Below are 22,524 nucleotides of genomic sequence, written 5' to 3' on the forward strand. Positions count from 1 at the left end.
TTTGCTTCACATCAAAAATAGGCATCCACACAGGCCGAGAAGTATAATTTAATAATAATAACGTTTGGTAATTTTAAAACTACTTTGGCATGATTAGTACGTTTTCTACATTTTTGCAATTCTTTCCATTTCAATGAAATAATTACTTATTTCTAATTAATCTTTCCATCTTTTACTGATGTTTCCTACTTTTCTGATTGACTGTCTCCAAAATAATAATGCATCACTCATATTTATTACGAATAATATTTAAAAAATAATAGTAATACCAAAGCACATTCTAAACAAAATATTGCCGTGAAAACTGGGGGGAACACTTAATTGAAGTTTAATACGTAAAAAATCAAGATTTTCACTCAATTCTTTTATAACACAAAACATGAAAAATAAACAGTGCAAATAAACAAAATCTATGATTTGGGGGCTTGATCACCGATTGCACATTTCAAATCGGAATGAAATGTTTCATAAAAAACAACCAAACTCCGCTGATTATTAAATACTTACAAATTTATACTCGCAATTCTACAAACACTTAAAAATATATATTATTTCATTGTCGGAATTAATTTACGTTTATGTACAGTAATTTTGCATATAAATTAAAAATTTACCTAAAACGCACCCACCTTATGCGTAGTGTCAATCACTCTAAGACTCTGTGGATGTGCTTTTTTCTCCCTTTTCTGTCTCGCTAAATTTCAGCAAAGTCAAAACCTCTTTTGGCAATGCCCCCTTTTTTGGGGCAGTTTTTTGTGGGCAGTTCTCTTATTGAAGATACTAGATGATCTGATGATGTAAGAAGATAGTTCAGCAAATCTTCATTAGTTGTTTGACGTGAAATTTTTCTTGATCTATATTCTCTGGCTTGCTTATAGTCTTTATGTCTGGCTTCTTGTGCTTCCTCCGTCAACTGACCAACGCAAGTAGTAAACGTTGTATAACATCTGCACCATGAACCAAAACTTTGTGAACAGTAACTGGCATGTAAAACCAACTGTAAAGTTACACATAAAGCTTTGCAGTAGTGTTTACAAACTCTCTAAATTTTTCGACATCTATTTCATGTTAGAGGCCGGATGATGTAAGACTGGCTTGTGCTGCACACAACTTGCTGGTTCTATGTTCTTCCAAGAGATTTTTTATTTTTGCCTTCTTGGTCCTCGGGCCACTATCTTCGAAATTCTTTTGAGGTCTGCTCCGATCTTGCTGGACTATTTTGGATGGAATAGCTATTTTCCCTTGTAACCATGCTGAATTTTTGTCGAGGAACTGATGAAACATTTGATTTTCAAACGAAACTTACTACTCTTGACTTCCAGTCTATGTTCAAATTTTGACTTTTAATCAATATATTGGATTAACAGGTCTGCAGACTTTTTAAAAGGCAAGCTCAACCCACCATTAGCGCAAATAACGTCAACAACTCTAGACGAGTCACACATAAGGCCATTTTAAAAATTCCTTACGTAAAAAGGGGTGGCTGGGGGCAGCTACGCATAATGCAGAACATTCACCAACAACATGTAGAACATCCGAAAAAACATTTTACGATTGAACAGAGTTAAACTTTTTTTATAACTCACTTTTTGTGCTAAAAACTACTCAAAAATAAGCCAAACTTCAAGGACGAATTACTAAAATTATTTCCTCTACTCGGAGCTTGAAAAATATTGAACCGAAAAGGACAAAGAACTAAAAATGAATAGCAAAAATAATTTCATAGTTCCACTCAAATGCAACCGAATGACAACCTAGGGAAGTTAAGCTTTTCATCACATTTCGGCGAGAACCCCATCTAAGTCAGTCATTACCCTTCTTTGACCCCCCCCCCCCGGAAACCCCGCAATGTAAACAAATATCACAAAACAAATATCTTTTCAAGATGCACCCGACATTTCTCTATACACCCATATGGTTTTTTTCTCCGAAGCAAAAACTTCATTTTTTATTTTTTTCCAGCTAATTTCCCGATTTGGACCACTGTGCGTCGTGGTGTTAAACGTCCGAGGCGTCCCCACGCAAGATGGATTGGCGAGATAAGGAAAGTGACTGGAGTCAACTGGATGGCTAAAGCATCAGACAGAGCAGAATAGAAAAATTTAGAGGAGACCTTCATCCAGCAGTGGATTGAAAATGGTTGTTGCTGATGATTATATATACCCCCAAAATCTTCAATATCCTCTCTTTCTAACCTAAACTAACCATCTTGGTCTAGGAACTGTGACCCAGTGGCTAATTTGAAACAAACCCCCTAGAATCTCTAGGTCTCAGGAGGTAATCATGAGTGTTAACTCTTGTATCTGTATTATTATTGTTATCATTATTTACATTATTACTTATCTCTACAGATTTCTCAGGGACAGTAATTAATCTATACAAATACAAATACAAATACAAATACAACGCCACAACAGGCAAAATGCCCAACGAGGTGGCTGATAAAAAGATGCCCATAAAAATATGGTTGTCATATGTTTCAAAAATACAGCAACCCAATTAAAAATGCAATTAACACAAATTACAAACAATATATACACATGATAAAATATTATACGATGCCCATAAAGATTACTTATGGTTGTCTTATTCTAAGAATGGATAGCTTCTCGATTTACCCCAACATGTTTATCGTATTTCTTTTTAAACGTGTCAATTGTGTTACAATTTACTACCTCCGGGGGTAAGCTATTCCATTTATTAACAACCCTATTGGAGAAAAATTCCCTGCGACACCATAACCTTGCATTGTCCCTCACCAATCGATACTGGTGTCCCCTTGTAAAAGCAGTCGATTGGCGGTGTACTAAAAGTTCATGGTCCATCCTATCCATCCCATTGAAAATTTTGAACACTTCGATCATATCTCCTCGACACCTGCGTTCATCCAATGTAAACATATTCAAAAAATGAAGTCTTTCTTCATAACTCAAGCCCTGTGTGCCAATAAGGACACGCGTAGCTCTTCTCTGCACCCCTTCAACCAAGTCTATGTCCCTCTGTAGGTATGGTCTCCAAAACCTTACAGCATACTCCAGTCCAGGACGAACTAAGCCTCGAAAAAGAGGAAGAATGACTTTAGGAGAACGCGAAGAGACCTTTTTGAAAATGAGACCAAGCATTCTATTCGATTTTTTGACAACCGCTGAACAATGTTCAGAAAACTTAAGTCGCTCGTCAATGAGAATTCCCAAATCGGTGACTCTAGTTGCATCCGGGATAGTGACACCATTCAACTCGTAAGAGAACCGTGGGTTGTTCGAACCAAAATGAGCGACCATGCACTTATCTACGCTAAACGTCATGCTCCATTCATTTGCCCATGCTGCAATCTTGTTTAAGTTGGTCTGGAGCAACTCCCTATCGCTTTCATTCCCGATTACCCCCATTAGCTTCACATCATCTGCGAATTTGCTAGTAATTCCATCGATACCCTGATCGAGTTTATCGATAAAAAGTGAAAAAAGTATGGGGCCAAGGACACTTCCCTGAGGAACTCCACTTGTGACGTCTGTCCAACCAGAGAATTCCCCGTTCACCATAACTCGTTGCGACCTATCTCTTAACCACGATTCTATCCAATTCAGCAAGTTGCCCCCTATTCCAATCTCGTGTAAACGCTTCAAGAGTTTGCCATGTTGGACCCGATCGAATGCCTTCTGGAAATCAAGGTAAACAACGTCGACATTTTTGCTCTTACCCAAAGCCTTAGTCACGTAATCATAGAAGCAAAGGAGGTTAGTTACACATGACTTCCCCTTCCTGAACCCATGCTGATTATCCGACAATACATTATTCTCGTCTATCCACTTCACAAACTGCCTTTTGATGATAATTTCCAAAATTTTCGAGAGGGAGCTCGTCAAACTCACTGGACGATAATTAGACACCACTTCTCTACTACCCTTCTTAAATATCGGAACAACGTTAGCCAGTTTCCAATCTCTCGGGACGATACCCTCAGCAACACTACTCCTGTATATCTGTGCGACTGGCCCCAACAATTCATTAGCACCTTCCCTGAGAACCCTGGGATAGATATCATCTGGTCCTGGTGCTTTGCTTGCACATACATTTCTTAGAAGATTTAGGATCTCCACGTCTTCCACTTGAATATCGTTGAGCGTTTTATTACCCCATGCAACACCCGTATAACGAATATCATTATCTCCATTAAAAACCGACGCGAAAAAGTCATTGAAAGCACTACACATGCCTACATTGCTCTCTACTTTTGAGCCTCCTATCGAGAGGGGGCCAACTGTCCCCTTACATCCATTATTGACGTATCGAAAAAATGATTTTGGGTCAGAGCCAATGTTATCTGCCAACCTAGATTCAACTTGCTTTTTACTATCCCTTATCGCTTTCTTCAACAGTCTTCTTTTATCAGTAAACAATGATAGGTCACCTCGTCCACTTTTATACTCTCTGAATGCTCTTTTCTTTTCAAGATAAAGGTTCCGCACGCTATCCGTGAACCATAGAGGGTGTGATGTACAAACACGCTTTTTTCGAACAAAGGGTATGACGTCGTGCAAAACAGAGGACAGCTTCGTACTAAATTCTTCCCATTGACTTACCACCCCTACTGAATCCAACCGGTCTTTGAAAACTTCCGCTAACCTTCTTCGCAAAACATCAAAGTTAGTTCTCCGAAAACAAGGAACCAATCTTTTGTTATCAACCTTACCCGAGGAAAAGTTACAGTGAAATCTGACGATACGATGATCACTGGAAGAAAACTCTTCCCCCACCGAAACATGTTCAACTAGATCCTCAGAACTAGTAAGAACTAAATCCAAAATAGCAGTACCCCTAGTGGCTTCTGATACATGCTGATACAAAAAATTTTCGAGCACCAACTTAACCGACTGACGGTTTGAGGGTGTTGAGAAAATCTACTTGAAAAAGGTTCAGGTAATTGTCACAAAACTGCTTCAAAAAAAATCCAACAATTTTTCCTTCCCCCCGTACAAACAGCGGGATATCGGATTTAGTGTTGTGTGGTTTAAAATTTTTGTTCCGCCCACTGTTGAATGCTTCTTTGTAGGAGAGGAAAAGAAAAGGTGTGTTCTCTCGTAAAAGGGTTCAAACTAACTACAATACTTGGCTTTTTGTGGGCTCGTCTTTTTTCCCATTCCTCTGCGAACATACTTTTTACTTTTCAAGTAAAGATCTGTTACCAAATTATTTTACTCAAAAATTTCAATAAATTCACCGTATTGCCACGCATTGGCCGGCATGCCGCAAAACACGAGGGGCACCAGCTTTTTGTATGTTGTGGTCTTGGCCACTTTCGGCATGCCGGAGAAAGTGAGGTTATAATAGGATCATAGCATGCATTCAGCTGAATCAGTGGATTTTCCGAATAAAGTTTATATGTATGTATATATTTTTCTAAATCGCACTTTCTCATTATCAAAAAAATCAGTTTTCTTTAGATATTAATTTGTCTCGTTCTTCCTCAGGAATAAATTGAATCTATGCATTCATTACCTTGTGTTCATAAAACTTTGAAAATAAAGTATTTTACTTACATAGTTCCTGAATTTTATAACTCTATGCCATCTGATATGAATTCAACTGTCAGCCTTCATTCATACCCAGGGCCGCAACTGGGAGAGCAGATGGGTCTCGTACCGAGGGGGTGCAAATTTCATTCTGAAACCTCTCCTTTACCATTACCAGGGGGCGTAAAAATGGGCGCTTCCCCCGGGTGACCAAGCATCTAGTTGCGGCCCTGTTCATACACATGTATAGAAGACTAATCAAATTTTACCTTTTTTCAATTACAGTACCGACATTGAACAATATTTGTGATTCTCTCTGAAATGTTCCATTTCCTTCTTCCTCCCATTCAGTTATTCATTCTAATATTAAATATTCAACTGTTTGTTTTCACTAACATCCAGTAAGAGCCATCATTTTTGGCTCCGTAGATATGTATAATCTATTTTCCTGATAAGAAATTAATAAAAAATAAAGATATTCAAGAATTTTCCAGAATCCGTGAATCGAATTTATCGGAATTCCGGAAAATACGGATATTTTCAGCATGCTGTCTGCCTCACTGTTTCCCGGCATGCCAGCTAATGTGGGGGAGTACGGTAATTATTTTACTAAGAAATTAGTTTTTCTCACTAATTGAATTCAATTTCTGTGGCCCGTTTTACATCCAGGAGATGAACTGTTTTTGATCGTTAAATTTCTTCCTAAAAGCATTATTGCGCAAATAAATGTTATGTTAGGTTGTTTGACCTCAAGACCTGTAAGACCTTTCTATTATGTGGACAATGGTGCTATTGGAAGAGCCGTAGCCAGAGATTTCTTTTGTGGGTTGGGGGAAGGGAACTGACAGTGCAGTACTTAGTCAAGATTTCACAATATATAAATAAAATTCTGGCATTTAGGGCGATGACTGGCAGTGGGGGTGGAGCCAGAGGGTGCAGTGAGTGGTCGAGTACCTACAGTATTCTGTACCACTGATCTGAGCACCCCCAAAATTCATTCAGGGATCAATAGTTTCCATGTAAAGCTCAAGTCAAGCACCCACGGTTTCGTAACTCTTCCGACGTATCTAATGGCTGGGCCACCAGATCACTATCTTAGATGGAAAAAAAAGAAGTCAGTCAACCATTTGGATGTTTCGTTTGTACAATCAGCACACATTTTATAACAAGTGTGATAAATGACCAAAAGATACAATAAAAAATTTTTATTTTATTTTTAAATTTAAATGTACTTTTTTTTTTCGTTCAATATTGAGGCATTGTGCTTGATGAACACGTACAAGCTTATTCATGTCCTGTCACATAAGTGTGAGGAATTTATAGATGAGCTGAAAATTTTTTTTTTTTTGTATGGAATGCTTAATCATAAGCCGTGGCTCAGTTTTTACACCACAATACTTTTTTACTGGATTTTCACCCGTGGCCACTTATTATATTCTAGAGCTACTGTGTCGTCGCGTGGACATCATTCTGGGATCTCATCACGAGCATCCAGGTTTGTACCTCACTGGCGGCAGAGTGGTGGTCTACCGAAGTTCGTTTTCTGTGGTTTTTCAACTTAATGAATGGTTACAGCAGCGGATCTTTGTTTCACTCGAGGAGCACTTTTTGCATATAATTTTTATGGTAGAATCTTATAGGCCTCTTATTTTTTATTTATCTATCAAAGTTACTGATTTTTTTATTTTCTTTTGTCACCGCGGAGCCCCTGGGAAGTGTACACGGAGCACCGGTTGAGAATCGCTGGGTTACAGGTTTATCCTGCTTGAAAGTACGAATTTACTCATGACCGGTCAACAATGTAATAACATGCTTATATTTATTTCCACTTCCAACTGCTTTTTTTAAAATTCTTACTATAACCGATAAAATTAAAAAGAAAAAAAGCCACACACGAGTGCCCTTGCCTTATTTATTTTTTAGAGCATTGCTCAGAGAAGCGATGAACAATGATATAAAAATGTATATATTTGTATAAGTACTGGTACTAGCTGAAAATTATCAACTGAGCAATGAAATGTTGCAGAGATTGAATACATGCGTGGATTTAGGTATTGCAAATGAGCCGCATTCTCGATTTCACTGAACATTAGCATGGCATAGTTTGCAAAGCTAATAGAATTTCATACATGTTATGTACGCCTTACCACAAATGTGATGCGCATACGTTCCCATATGATTTCTCTGTGTACGTTCGCCCAACTCTGGTTCACAAGTATGGGATGATCCAGGCATAGTCCGGGGGGTATAATGTCTTCATGGGGCCTACATGATAAAATTCTGGCACACAATAATTTTCGAAAGTATGTAAATATGTAAGCTGTTACTTCCATCGAAATACTGAACCCCCCTTCCCGAATATCACTTTGCACGCGGGAGGGGGTGGGTTGGCGCGATCTTTGCATCACTGCCCAGCGTATAACCTTCACAAGAGGGATGCTCGCTGGACTCTAGAGACAGGACAGTCTTGACAGACACTATGACCATGGCCCCCACATCCTGAAGCAGGGCCCCTAGGCTGGGATCTTTTACGGGCCCCCCGACCAGACTTTCACGGGGTCCCTTTATGATGAATTTATAGTGTGAAAAACAAAAAAAAAGATTAAAATCACACCGGGCCCAGGGCTGGAGCCTTGTCAGCCCACCCCTTGGGGGGGGGGCATGACTATGACAGTCTTTGTTTATAAAATTTTCGCTTTCACTATATAATTTTTCAAAAAAAAAATAGTTTGTATACTTAGAAATGGTTTAGTCTGCTGGGTGAGGTTAGGGGCCCAGGCAAAGGCGGGGGCCAAGAAAGCAAGAAGTAAGAAGAAAACATGGTCCAAAGAGGGTTACAGAGGGTAGGGTAAAGGAGTTAAGAAACACTGGTATCAATTATGCTCTGCGTAAATAGACATGATACTGTATTTTTTTGGTTTTCTGATATAGGGCTTTCCAATCACATCGAATAATTGAGGTTCAGCCGTATCGTACTTGAGTAGTGATAAAGAGGTAAAGATAAACAAATGAAAAATAAAATTAAAAAATTTCGCCTATTCAGTAAAAAATTCAAATCACTGGAAAGCCAGGATGACACAATTCGGGGGGGGGGGGGAATTCTGTTTATCTCTATCTTGCATTCAGTGTTTCGCAGTCAATGAGTTTTAATACGATGTAATTTTTTTTTTCATGCCAAAATAAAAGTGACTGCCAGTACATATCCTACAATCAAGCGATAAGAATTTCTATAATAAGATAAAGACGTGCCTTTTAGGTGGGGCATTTCTTGCTGAAGAGCAGCCTTTTTTATACTTTCTGAACATTCCTCTTCGTTTACAAAAGGATTAAGGCTTCTTTGAACTGACTATTCGAGAGCTCCTTGTCAAACGTCTATCTGCTAAGTTAATTGAAAACTGTCTCCTCCCGCCGAAGAGGCAGAAGCCATTTTGTCGTTTTCAACGCCCAGCGCTGTTGCGAGTACAATGGTCATTTTCTTGGAGAAAGGAGAGGGGCGTATGCTAAGCCAGCTTAGTGATTCTTTATGGGGGGAAAGCAAGGCAGTATATTTACGGCCAGGACCATTTGGAAGTCGAAAAGTTCAGACGTGAAAATACGGCCTAGACCGTTTGGAAGGCATCAACTTCACACGTACATATACGTGCAGGACCGTCAGTCGGTTAAGAAAGTCTCTTTCATACTGATTTCCAGATGAAAGGTTCTCCCAATCAATACCCGGGTAATTGAAATCCCCTAGTATGAGAACCCTCTTTCGCTTACACATGTAGGAAATTTAAATCTATCTACATGAACTTTCATTTTCCTACTGGGGTTATCCACTTAACGCTCACAACAGTGTCCTATCCTTATCTGTGCCTCGTGTCCCACGTATGTCTCACAATGCATCCTCTGCTAGTAAATTTTTCCATTTTTTCGTGGATGGCGATTTTGGAATGTGATAAAACTTCGATACAGTTTCTGAGTGAGGTTGGAGTTATTCCATATAATTTTAGCATTATTTTAGCTTTTTGTATTTTTATCGTTTATTTATCCACATTTTTGAAATTTTTGTTTAAATTTTTTGTATATATTTTTTCCGTATTTTTTATAACCGTTTTTATGAAATTAATTGCATTTTCTGTAACATTGTATGCATCCTGTCGGCCATTTTGAATTGACTGCCGATCGGCAATAATTTGGCGAGGAAAAAAGTCACCACGTTGGCGACGACCATGCTTATGGGAAATTAACTAAAAAAGAGGTGAAATCGCTGCTTGGTTTGGTAGGATTTTACAGGTCATGAATTCCGAATTACGCAGAGTTGGCATTACCACTAACGGAGTTGAGCAAAGAAAATGTGGCGAATCCTATTCCTTGGGGAAACACATTGAAAGGGCATTTCAGGACCTTAAAGAACAACTCAGCCAGCTAACTTTTCTATGGACACCGGATTTCGACTAGCTATTTCAAATCCAAGTAGATGCATCCAGTTATGCGAATGGTTGCTGTTTAACGCAAGTTGGTAGTGATGGAGACTATAGACCTATAGCATTCTCCAGTAAAAAGCTTAGTGCTGCTCAGAAGAATTGGGCAAGCATAGAGAAAGAAGCATGAGCAGTCTTGTTTGATTTCAAAAATAAATTCATGGGACAAAGGTAGAAATAATTAGCGACCATAATCCATTGAAGTACCTTAATGAAACGACCCCAAAAAGTCACAAATTAACCCGCTGGTCGTTAGTGTTACAACGTTGGAATTATATCGTGACACACAAACCAGGAGTGCGCCATAAGGCTGCCGCGCTCTTTCTAGATTACCTAGAGAAGGTTGAGAATAGGTAAGAACAGGTAGATTCAATGTTAAGGTCTCGTAGGAATAGTCTCGTATTCCTAAAAAAATGCTGCATAGAAATAGAGCCCTTGCAATATCAGCGGGTTAGTTGGAAAAACTATATTCTTCGAGAGAAGTGTGATCTCTCACTCAGGGAAATGCATTCAGCAGAGATTTCTTAGGTAGGATCCCCACTGTACTGTAACATAACAAGCAAGTTATCAACTATGTAAATACATCTGTTATAATGTATTTACACACAAGTTATTAGAATAAGGTTATTTAGAACTGTTCATTTTGTTTTTCAGCTGCATCTAATCAAAAAATAAATTGTAACTCTAATTCGGATAGATTAACTTGATATCTTTTATTCCATCCATCCAGTTGTTAAAAATACACTTGAATTTTCTATGCTACTGATTCTTGCGTCAAATTCACTGCAATAATGTAACATCCATACAGATTTTTTCAAATAAACAATTGCAATCACAAACAGGAAACACTTATTTACTGTTCATGAAATAAATTTATTAGATACACTTGTATACAGTACCATCAAAAGCATTTCACATGCACGTGTGTGTGTGTGCGCACATGCAGACACACACGTGCTACGTATGAATATATATGATCAACTTTTCCAAGTCAGCACTGAAAGGTCATTTCATTCAGCATTCTAACCTGAAATGGAGGAAGTGGGTTAATCGATAAATCAATGAATATTGTAAGCTTTGTGTGTGTGTCAAAAATGACAGAGTTAAAAATGAAGGTTCAACTTGAGAAATTCATGGATTAAATCCATCTGCACACTTCATGAGCACTGAGTTCTACGTCGTCAACAGAAAAAAATGTAGTTTCTTCCTTTTTATAACTCCCTTACTTCAGCAAAGTCAAAAGCCTAAAAAAACATTTTAAATAGTTGCAAATAATATTTCAATGTATCCATAGTGATAGAACACTACTACTAACAGCCATATACATGCACTTCGCACGCATTCCTTTCATATTTTCCCTCTGCGTAGTTTCTAGAAATTATTCATTTGTTGATTAGTTCGAAAAATTTTACAAATTTGCTTATTTGTGTTTCAATAACTTTTTTTTTTCAATGTTCATTCAACAATTGATTATGTGTCAAAGATTCTCTCACATCTTTGGGTAGGGTGAATGATTTCTGAAACTTTTTGAGCAGGAGATGTTTGGGAAAGCTAGACCAAACTCACTTTAAATGAGAAAGAGCAAGTTTTTGCTTATTTTGGACAATTGCATTGCTCATTCAGAGATAAAATATCTTCAGACAATCCAAATATGATTTCTCTGCCTAATTAAAGATGCCTATTCACAATAATTATAAACAGTTTTTAAAAATCATTAAAGATAAGATAAAATAGAAACCTTGCTAACTCGACACCTGCTTAAGTGGGCAATTTTCTCGATCCTATAAGAGTGTTGAGTTATCAAGGTCCCACTTACACTATTGAACCACATATACATATTTCTCTAAGGAATTTAACATGATTGACATGTGTTGGAAAGTGGATGAAGTTTCCTTCCTTAACAACACAAAACTAACATTCCTAAATCGGAATGCACTGGCCATGTTCAAAAGATGGTTGATGCACATTTGAGTTAACTGAAGAAAACCATGAAAGGACTTAGTGGTAAAAGTAAATTAACCGATAACCTTATCGATAAACTACAAAATTACTATGGTATTGCTATTCGCAGCAATGTGGGAAATTTAAAAAATATGCAGCTACAGCGTCTGTGGTGGTCGAGTGGTCATAGAGACGAACTCGTATCATGAGCACCCGGGTTCGAACCCCACCATTGCCACAGTGGTGGTCGGCTGAAGTTGGTTTCTTGTGGCTCCTAACTTTGAGATGCAAATGCGAGCCAATCTCCCCATTAAAAAAGTCTCGCCACAAAGAGCAACAGGCCTACAACGATACACTTACTTAATCATTACACTTCAATCATAGTTAGAAAAACTGGGGGCAGATAGCAGCACAAACACCGAAACAAACTCCACATCACGTTTCACTACACATACATTCCAACATGTACTAGTTCTTTATAAGTTCTGCAAAGGAATATGGACGAGATGCATGTGTGGTTTATTAGTATGCATTTTTTCATTGTCCAGTGATAAAGAGGGCATGCGTGGACAATGCCAAGAGGACCTGACAGTTGGTGTAAGCATCAGAAAGCTGCATGTGAATGGCATAAAATTACTGATAAATCTCCTGGCCTCTCTAATGACAGCATAAATGTAATAAAGCCAACATACATGAGTCCTTGTGCACAATCCCTGTTTCGAAGTGCTTGCATGGTACCATGCAGAACAGTGTGATTTGGACAATTTTCCCTCTAAGGGCACTTTTATAGAACTGCAAACAACGCTTTTGGGGACTATTGCAGTTCTGCTTTTTAATTCTGGCTATGTAGGCATATTGTCTGTACTTGAAACAATGACCAGAAGAAAAAAAGGAGCAATAAAGTCAAAATTAGAGATATTTGAAGCAAAGGAAGTTCTGCCATACAAAAGTTGAGAATTCTCAATGTTACGAGTGTATGTGAAACATTTTTTTTAATGCCTTTTCTGAGAAAAAGTTTTTTTCACGTAAACAACCATATCTCAAAATTTTTTAATTTTTTTGTACTTCAAAACTTCTAGTTCATTGAACAGAACAATATTATAGCAACATACTGTGTGAAGAACAAGTTGATATAAGTAATAGTATTTCCCAAACAATGTTTTCATAAATACTGAAATTATGCTAATTTTAGACGTAATTATCAATATACATTTTTTTTTCAAAATATTAATGAAAAAACATTTTCTTAATTTTATATATATTTCACATTCAAATTAAAAACACAAGCATTTTATCCAAAATGACATTTTTGAAAAAGCACCTCACATGTAGTCAGTCGCCTTAATGCATGCTTCTCAGATAACACATTATTTCAAGAACTAAATTACACTTAACTTTATAATGCTATTTCCTATGTGAGTTCAATGTTACAAAATTATAAATGGTCAGAGATACAGAAAAATTTCAAACCAAATGCAGAAAAATTAGACTTACCTTTAAAGAAATTTGCAAAAATCATACTAGATCTGCCTGTCATTTCCCTTAGAATACACCAGACTCTCCATGCTCTGTAGTACAAAATATTAACATTAATACCACTCAAACTGAAGTTTCACTCATAAAAATTAATTACTCATGCAATATATTAATAAAGTGCTTAATAAGCTATGTAATACATGCAACCATTAATCATGGTACATATAGAACCTGCAGCAATTAAGGAAAGTATGCGAATTAAATATAGAATTTGTCACTCATTTTTCATGGAATTAAAAAATTAATTTTTAACAAAATATACAGTGGGGGTCTGACTGGGTGGCATGTAGTCTTTTAGGATGCATTATATTTTTATGCAGGTATTTTTAAGTGCTTTTGCTCATAGCGAGTGTGTGTATCACGTTTGCATGTCAACTTTTACCCCCAAAATATACGATTCGCATTTTCATAATAGGGTTAGAGAGGCTTGAACTGTTTCACGTCATTAAGACGGCCCGAAAATGAGCGATTAATAATACATAAATATAAGATTCGGCATTATCGGTAGGCCAAACATAATATACTGTTACTATAATAGATGCTATTCCTGTTTATGAAGGGAATTTATTATTTACGAATATCTCTCTCTCTCTCTCTCTCTCTCACACACACACACACACACACACACACACACACACACACACACAGATCATCTTGCGATCAGCACATATTTTATGACGAGGTCAGTCAGTAGGATTTTTTTCTTCCAAACATTTCGACTAATTTAACGAAAAATAAAAAAATATTCGGTTTCATCACGTTAGCTTACCTTCCGCTCAACAGCATGTCTTGTCATCTCCGCTGCAACTCCTCACATAGCCGCCTTACTGTATTTTTCGTTAACCTAAATTCCTTGCATCATCTTAAATGCATATATCAAGCATTAATAGCATCGAAAAACACGAAAACAATTGTTTGAATGAATATATCTTCCATTAGAGCACGCATCGCCGCCGCCATTAAGGAAAATGTAGTTGTCCTCAAGCTTAAGGAGTGTCTCTTCACTCCTTCAATAGCGCCATCTTTGTCCTTGAGTAAGGGAGTAGTTTTCCTTATTTAAGGAAAAGCGAGAAGAGAATACGGGGGGGGGGGGGGTGAACAATCCCACTTTCCTTATATAACGCCCGTTCCGCGCTTGTCGTTAGATATGGAACTAACATAAGGAACGTGCTAAGGAAAATTCCTTAAGCGGCACTCTCCCCTTTGCGTTGAGCATTGTCCTTAAGATCACGTGACGAGTTGCGGAGGAAAACCCCCTCATTCGTTCTTTTCTACGGTTCGGCTCACTATTCAACCAATCAACGTAAAGCAAAAAGTTTACAACTACTACTACGTATTAAAAATAAATATTTCTTTAACATTTGTGGCAACGATTGCTTTATTTACTTTAATTTCGCGTAATGATTTTTTTTTCTTTTTTTACATTGGCATGCGCACAAGTTTCCTCGTATTTTTAATAACTTTCTTGTAAGATATTTTAATAATTTTCTCTTACTGGACATATAAATTTGTTTTAGAGACAATTTTATGTAATTTTATAATTAGAGACAGACGTTTTTTTAATATAAATTTTAAGTTACAATTTTTTCTGAAAGATAATTTTTATTTCTCATGACATTACATCATAGAGGTTAATACAACAAGTCAGGGCCGTCATTTCAACTTTTTCCGAGGGGGGGGGGGCAAAGCACATGTAGTCAATGTATGTATACATTTGTGTGTGTGTATATATCTATACCATCTTTAGTGTATTTTCAAAATCCAGGGGGGGGGGGGGCTAAACGACGGGCCTGCAGCAAGTGTCATGCTCAATCATGGTGAAAAAAATAGATTTTCCAGGTCTATGAATCTAACGCTCATGTTTTATTGTTAACGATTCTCACTTAGGAAAATGTATTGAGATTTCTTATTCGTCCATCAAGTCTTGACATGTTGGAACTGTAGCTATTTCCCCCATATACATGTTCGGCAAATATCATTTGATACTATATATTTTGATATTACTAGAACCATGTCATTCACCATATCTCGCAATAAAATTTTAATTTCTTTCCAATCGTTTTATTAAATTTTTTATCAACTGCAGTGAATCCCGCTTGTTTTTCAAGAAACACTCATGAGAAACTAAGCAGGGAAACGCTATGGACAGAAAATTTTGATGAGTTGACAAAAAAAAGTCATTCTAAATGGGAACGTTATTCGTTTTGTGATTTCAGCTGCATTTAATTAAAAAAAAATTATATAACTGGTTCAGATAAATCAAAATCAACACTTCATTCCACTGAGCTGTTTAAATGTTAGATTTATTGTAGTACAAAAATGTAACATTCATAAACATTTTTTTCTAATTATAATCACAAAGAAAACAAAAACTCATTTTCTGCTTACGATCATGGATAAATTTATTAGATAAATGTATGAACAGTATTTCATACACATATATGATTGCGGCTGTGTATGAATATACATATAGGTGCTGGTTAATAGAGTTGCTTAAAAAACAAAAATTTCTAGTTTTACACTCGTAGGCCATAACTTGTGGCATTGCATTCAACATCTTTACCTGAAATGAAAAGGGTAAATTGTATGATAGTTTTGAGTATTGAACTTTGTGCACGTCATAAAAAACTCCAAAGATAAAAATGAAAAAGATTCAACTTACCTGCGAAATCTATGGTTTAATCCATCAGTACATAAGTACACTTCATGAGCACCGATTTCTGTCTTCAACAGGCATGTAATGTCTTCATTTTGCGACTCTCATTTCAGTAAATGGTCAAGAACCTAATAAGCATTTCAAATAGTATATAACAAAGTACCAATATATGAATAATAGTACCAAATAGTACCATATTTCAATGTATCAGTGGTGTGATGGAATAAAATAACATGTTAGTTGTCAACTAAAACAATTTGCCAACAAACTGCTAGTACTACTAAACCACATATACAAGTGATGAATATAGTTCTCCTTTCTAATTGACATGCCTTGGAAAGTGTTATGTGTATACATAAGTTTTTGTGTCCTTAGCAAATTAATTGCAATATATAAGGTATGCATGTTTCATGCTCGACTTACTACCATCTATTTTTGATACTGAAAGCGATGATGATGATATGTACTTGAATTTTTGTGCTGTAAGTACTGTATTAAGGGTCAATCTGTTCTGTGGACAGATATATATATATATATATATATATACATACACATTTCAGCCACCACGTTAGGCAATTTGTCTGTTGTAGTCTGTTTTATGTATATATATATTTGTTAAACAGGAGAAAAAATACACCTAGGAGTAAGTACTAATGAATAACCTACTCAAGTGTCAATTATACCATTTGAACAATTACATTGAACACTTGTAACAGTGTTCCTACTTAATAAGTATAACACAGCAGTACAGACAATTATTTTCTGAAATTTCTCTACAAACCCATTAATATCAAGAATTCGTTCTTTATAATTTATTATGTTTTATGCGTATATCTCATGGGGGACATCATCTGAAGGACCCCAAACTTTAAATCCTTCTCCACCAGTGATTTGAACAAGTTCATAAAACAAAATTGTACAAGCCAATTTTAAATACATTGTTTAATGTAAATGACATATATTATATTGTATTCATAGGTGCCCCCCAAATAATTTCTGAAAAAACAATGCACTACACCTTCCCTCTTCTGCGTACGTGCTCGGATCACATATATATGGGACAACCAGCAAGTTTCAACCCCCTCAATGTTTTCATGTCTGCACCTCTGATTTTACTGTACAGTATATCAAAAGATTTAATACATAACTGATAATATTGAACATTTTTCAATCAGTGTCTGCAACCAACCTATCACTAAGAGTGCTACAGTAATTTAACTATTACAAGTTCTGCAGAGAATGTGGACGAGGTGCATGTGTGGTTTGGTAGAGCAAATGAGATTTGCGCGCAATTTTTGACAGAAGTATGTAAATTGGTCAGATATTTCTAATTCTGGAGGGTGGGGGGGGCTTCAGAAAAATTACTCGGCCCGCGGGTCTATGCAGCACCTCTTAGAGATAGATGGTGCTGGTCTATGACACTTTTTAGATGGCACGAAAATATGTGCTAACACAGAAATATAAAATGCGACCTTATCGATATAGTCCAAACATAATTTTTTATTACAATACATATTTTCCATGTTTATATATATATATATATATATATATGAACGAATTAATATTTGTGAATATAGCTTGCATATATGATCATTTCGCTATCTGTACATATAGCCGGAACTGGGGGTGGGGGACAATCGCCTCTGGCGGAAAAATTTAGGGGGGCGGCGCAATTTTAAGTGGGAACAAAAAACACCGTTATAAAATTGTCTAATTTTAAAGTTGCAGAGGCGGCAAAATCATGTTTGCCCCAGAGAGCAAAAATCTTGGTTACGGCCCTGTGAGTACATATTATACGAGGTCGGTCGGTAGGATTTTTTCTCCCAAAGCCTCAGTGTATGTATAAAGCATCAATATTCATTTAAAATGAGTGAAATGTCATGTTAAGAAAAATAAAAATAATTGATTCCATATCATAAGTTAGCCTACCTTCCACTCAACAGCAACTCTTGTCTTCGTCTTTGGCTCAAGCTCCTCGCATAGCTGGCTGTATTTTTCGTTAGCCTAAATATATATTTTTTTCATAGACTTAAGATATAAATAGACCGCGCACGCTATTCATAAAACTTGTCGAACGTGAAGAAAAGATGAGCAGTATTGTCGGGGAAAGAACAGGTTCTGCGCTATTACATTTGGCGCGTTTTCGCAGAAGCTAGGATGTTGCTGTAACGAAATTTGACTCAATTCTATCAAGTTCGTAGAAAATCGTATATGTTGTAAAGCCTAATTCATTTATATTTTTAAATATTCTCTTCATTCACTTTGTCGCTTTTAATTTCGAAAATTTATTTATACTAGGGGTAATTAAAACAAAAATATATCTTTCCAGAACATTACAATTACTCTATATACTCATAATTAATGTATAATTAATTATAATGCATCATATTATGTTATGTAATGTAACACATTCACACCCATACCATATTCAGTCATGAAATAATATTCAAACAATAAGAAAAAGTTTCATTTCTAACATTCCTGAAAAACCTTTTATAACCTCATCACACAAAACTGTAAACACTTACATAATATTTCAGGATTAAAATATATTTTACTCAAGCAAATTACAGAATCTCATCATCAATTTCTCTAAATTATAAGAATTAAAATTCCATGTAGAGTATATATGTAATAATTTAAAGTGTGTGTGTGTGTGTGTGTGTGTGTATATATATATATATATATATATATATATATATATATATATATATATATATATATATATATATATATAATATTTTAGGATATAATATTTCATATATATAATATAATATTTACACATGTCACACACACACACATATATATATATATGTGACATATGTAATCTCTTCGCTCCAAAAGTATGCATATGTTAATCTTAATTTAAGGTATTAAATCGTTTTTAGAATGGTTCTTTTTCAAGATAACATCTGAGGTACACAATATATGACTTCAGGTCTTAGTACAGATATTGACTCAAAAAATCAATTGAATAATTAATTTTCTTGTTTGAAGCGGCAATTTCACATACAACAAACATAAATTAATGAATAAAAAAATTTCTTTTCTGTAATAGTTTTATCTCAGGTGTGAAGAGGGGTAAAAATACTATTATTTTTAGAGGTTGTTATGCACTTTTATGCAAAACTGCAATTGTCTAGAGGGGGGGGGGGGGGAGTTTTCCTCACATTCTATTTAAATAGAATATTTTTCATAAATTTCTCCTTCTGAAAAGCATATCTTCTTCCAAGTTGAGCAAAACTCGAATGAACTCACTAGCTCGCCAAATCTCGCCAAATCTTGCGGAGACGTATATTTCAGTTAAAACTTCATAAAACTCACAATTTCAATCATTTATTGCCAAAAATTCTATTAAAACATTTAATAATGATTCATGACATTTGAATTTTACCAAAACTTGGAACTTTAATTGAATTAAATCCAAAATGGAGTCGTTAAAAACTGAGATTACGTCAGAAATCCATTGAATCATCAATTTAATATTCCAATTTTTAATTTATAAGAAGAGGAATAAGCAAAAAAGTATTCCCTTATGAAAGGATACTGGTCCCCCTTTCTTAAACCGCTCAGAACATCCGAAAGCTGCGCAAGTGTTGGCCATTCTAATCAAAAATAAGACAGCGCGTGTAGATCGTCATACGAGTAGCCATAAGGAAAGCATTGCCAGCGAGATTCCCTGACCAGCCTTTCGACCGGAGTCACGTGACTCCGGATCTTTGCTTCACATTGTAACCCCTCGCGCGCACTCTATAGTATTATTACTCTGTGATTTTTTTACATCAAATGCGCGTATCAAGCATTAACAGCACGGAAAAACACGAGGAGAATTGTTTGAATCGAACATATATCTTCCATCCAAGCACACATCGCGCCGCCATTACAGAGAAAAAGTTTAGCTAACGAGAGGGGCTTCTTTGTCGTTATCGTTGTCCTTATACGAGGGAAAAAAAATTTCCTTATTTAGGGAATTGGATCCCGATTATAACGTTTCAGCAAAAAAACCAATTAGTACCTCATACAAAAAAGTACAAATTGCCAGGAGGCCCAACCATTTCTAATAAATTCATAAAAAATTATCAGAAGTAAAAATGAATACACATCTGAAGGAATAAATTTTTATATTTTGAAATTCCCCATATGGAACTTTTGAAACATTTATTAAAAGCCTAAGTATGAACGGGGATGAAATATGTCCCTAAGAGCTGCATTGCGTGTGTTTTGCTTTCATTATTCTGTCTTTTTAGTGTTTATTTTTGTATCGTATATGAATGTGGCTGTCTATCTGTTGTTTTTTCAATAAAAAAACCATCCAGGCCAGCGGTTCTCAACCTGTGCTCCGTGTGAACTCCCAGGGTCTCCGCGGCCGCTCGAGGAAAATAATAAAAAAAACAGTAAATTTGAAAAAAAAATTATTAATATTTTTGAATAATAAAAATAAGTCAAGTAACTTTGATGAATAAATAAAAAATAGGCCTACGGGGCTCCGCCATAGAAATTATATACTGGAAAGGGCTCCGTGGGTCAAAAAAAGGTTGAGAACCGCTGATCTAGAGACAAAACGTTGTATGCGGGTAATATCCAAGAGTGCACTAAGACAATTTTCACACCCACCGTTCATTTCAAGCAGTTTTTGATTTACATACACACACAAAGCCGCAACTAGGGAGAGCTGGTCCACTGTACCGAGTGCTGAATAGAGGGGATGCCGAATTACCACTTTAAAACTTCCTTCTAACCTTTCCTTACACGGGGACGCCAAAAGCTTGCTAGCTCCAGTTAAAAAGTATCCAGCTGCGGCCCTGTATGTACCTAAAACTTTGCAACATACATACTGATGTACAGGGTCACAACGCCATGGGTTTTTCAGCCGGGGCAAGCACGCATTTTGGCGCCCCCTTTTAATATTGAAGGAGATATGAAAGGATAACATTTACGCACCTCTATGATTCGGAGTATCAGTCTGTGCGGTCTTGATGCATAGGTTCATCCGGGCATGGCCTGGGGGCCTAAAGAGAAGAGAGGCCTCACAAAAAGGAGATCCGGTTGAAATTTTCTAGGATTTACCAGGTTGAGCCTCCGGAAAACCACTTGGCCCGAGGGCCCACGATAGTCTTAAGACGGCCCTGGCATCAGTTCCTCCTGCTTCTCCCTAGTTGCCACCCAGTATGTACAGGGTGTTAAGCGGGCCGGGATAGCAAATTTGGAGGTACGGCAAATTTTAGTAATTCGTGATCAGGAACTTTAAATTATATCGTGAAAAAAGGCAGAGCAATTTGAATAGCCAGCACGTGGCAAAGCCATAAATCTGTGTCTGCAAACGGATTTAGTAAGGGGCCGTTCAAGTATTACGTCATCATCGATGGGGAGGGAGGGGGTTTCCGATTTGCTGACTTTTGATGAGAAGAGGGGAGGGGGGTTTGGATAATGCTTACGTCATCAACCACCCCTTGTGGAAATATGAGTTAGGGTTCAGAGGGGCAGAGCTGATGATGAAATTTTGCTGACGGGGGGTGGGGGGTCAGCGTTTTGCTGACTTTTGCTGACAAGGGGAGGAAGGGGGTCAAAAATGGCTGAAAAATTGCTTACGTAATACTAGAACGGCCCCTATAAGAAGTATTTAAATGATTTCGTAAGAAGGACATTCCCTTCGTGTCATCGCATCATCTGGAAAAAATCATCTTTTGGTAACTGATCGGGAAAAATGATAAATGAAGAACTTTTTATGAAGCTTTTTCATTATCACGGTTCTTTGTGTTCATGAGAACGAATCCGCTAATGATCCATTGATGGGTGTTTTTAGTATTATTATACAGTGTTATATCATGATTGATTAAATTGAAAAATGTTTAAATCAAAAGAAAATGTCATATGGTCCAGTGGTTGTCAAATTTGTTGTTAGCCAATGGCCCTTTGCACCATATTTTCTTTTCGTGCTGCCCCCCCCCTTCCCCAGGACCTTCTACCCTCATCCAAGAGCGAGACCATTTCTCCTTATTGAATTGAATTTAGTCAAAGCGAAATTTATTGCACAAATATATATATTAAACACTGTCGGTCGCTGGAACTCCCCGGGACAGGTGCGGATCCAAAAGGAAGGGGGGATCGATTCCTCGCTAACACCGAATTATCTCGGAACAGTACGTGTGTGTATAACATATATGAGACGTTTCAATCATCAATATTTTCATGAGGTTTTCTTCAATTTGTTCACAATGAAATTTTTAAAACATGAAATTTGCAAATTTCATTCCGATTTTCTATCTGAATTTTTTTCCTGACCACGGTTCTGGTCAGGAAAGAAATAATTTCTTCCTTAATTTTTTTTTTCGTCACATGAGGTTTCCCAAAATTATAATTATTATGATTAATTTCCATTAGTTAGAAATTTAGTTAATTGGTAATTAGCTTTAAT

At 36.6% G+C, this 22,524-nt stretch overlaps 1 protein-coding gene and 1 long non-coding RNA gene across 4 annotated transcripts in view; both read right to left on the reverse strand.

Moving 5' to 3' along the window:
* LOC149080456 (uncharacterized) overlaps positions 1–22,524 on the reverse strand; it is a 1,573,269-nt gene that overhangs the window by 703,953 nt on the left and 846,792 nt on the right. The gene's annotated exons all lie outside the window — the stretch shown is intronic.
* LOC149080459 (uncharacterized) lies at positions 10,923–14,356 on the reverse strand. The gene is made up of 3 exons (XR_016193587.1): positions 14,223–14,356; positions 13,412–13,485; positions 10,923–11,003 (listed from the first exon to the last, which is right to left on the reverse strand). It is a non-coding gene; the product is annotated as an uncharacterized LOC149080459 (long non-coding RNA).

Source organism: Pholcus phalangioides, unplaced genomic scaffold (assembly GCF_987345545.1).
Source record: "Pholcus phalangioides strain wild (caught in Gottingen) unplaced genomic scaffold, Ppha-v1.0 ptg000011l_1, whole genome shotgun sequence".
In the NCBI taxonomy this organism is placed as follows: Eukaryota; Metazoa; Arthropoda; class Arachnida; order Araneae; family Pholcidae; genus Pholcus; species Pholcus phalangioides.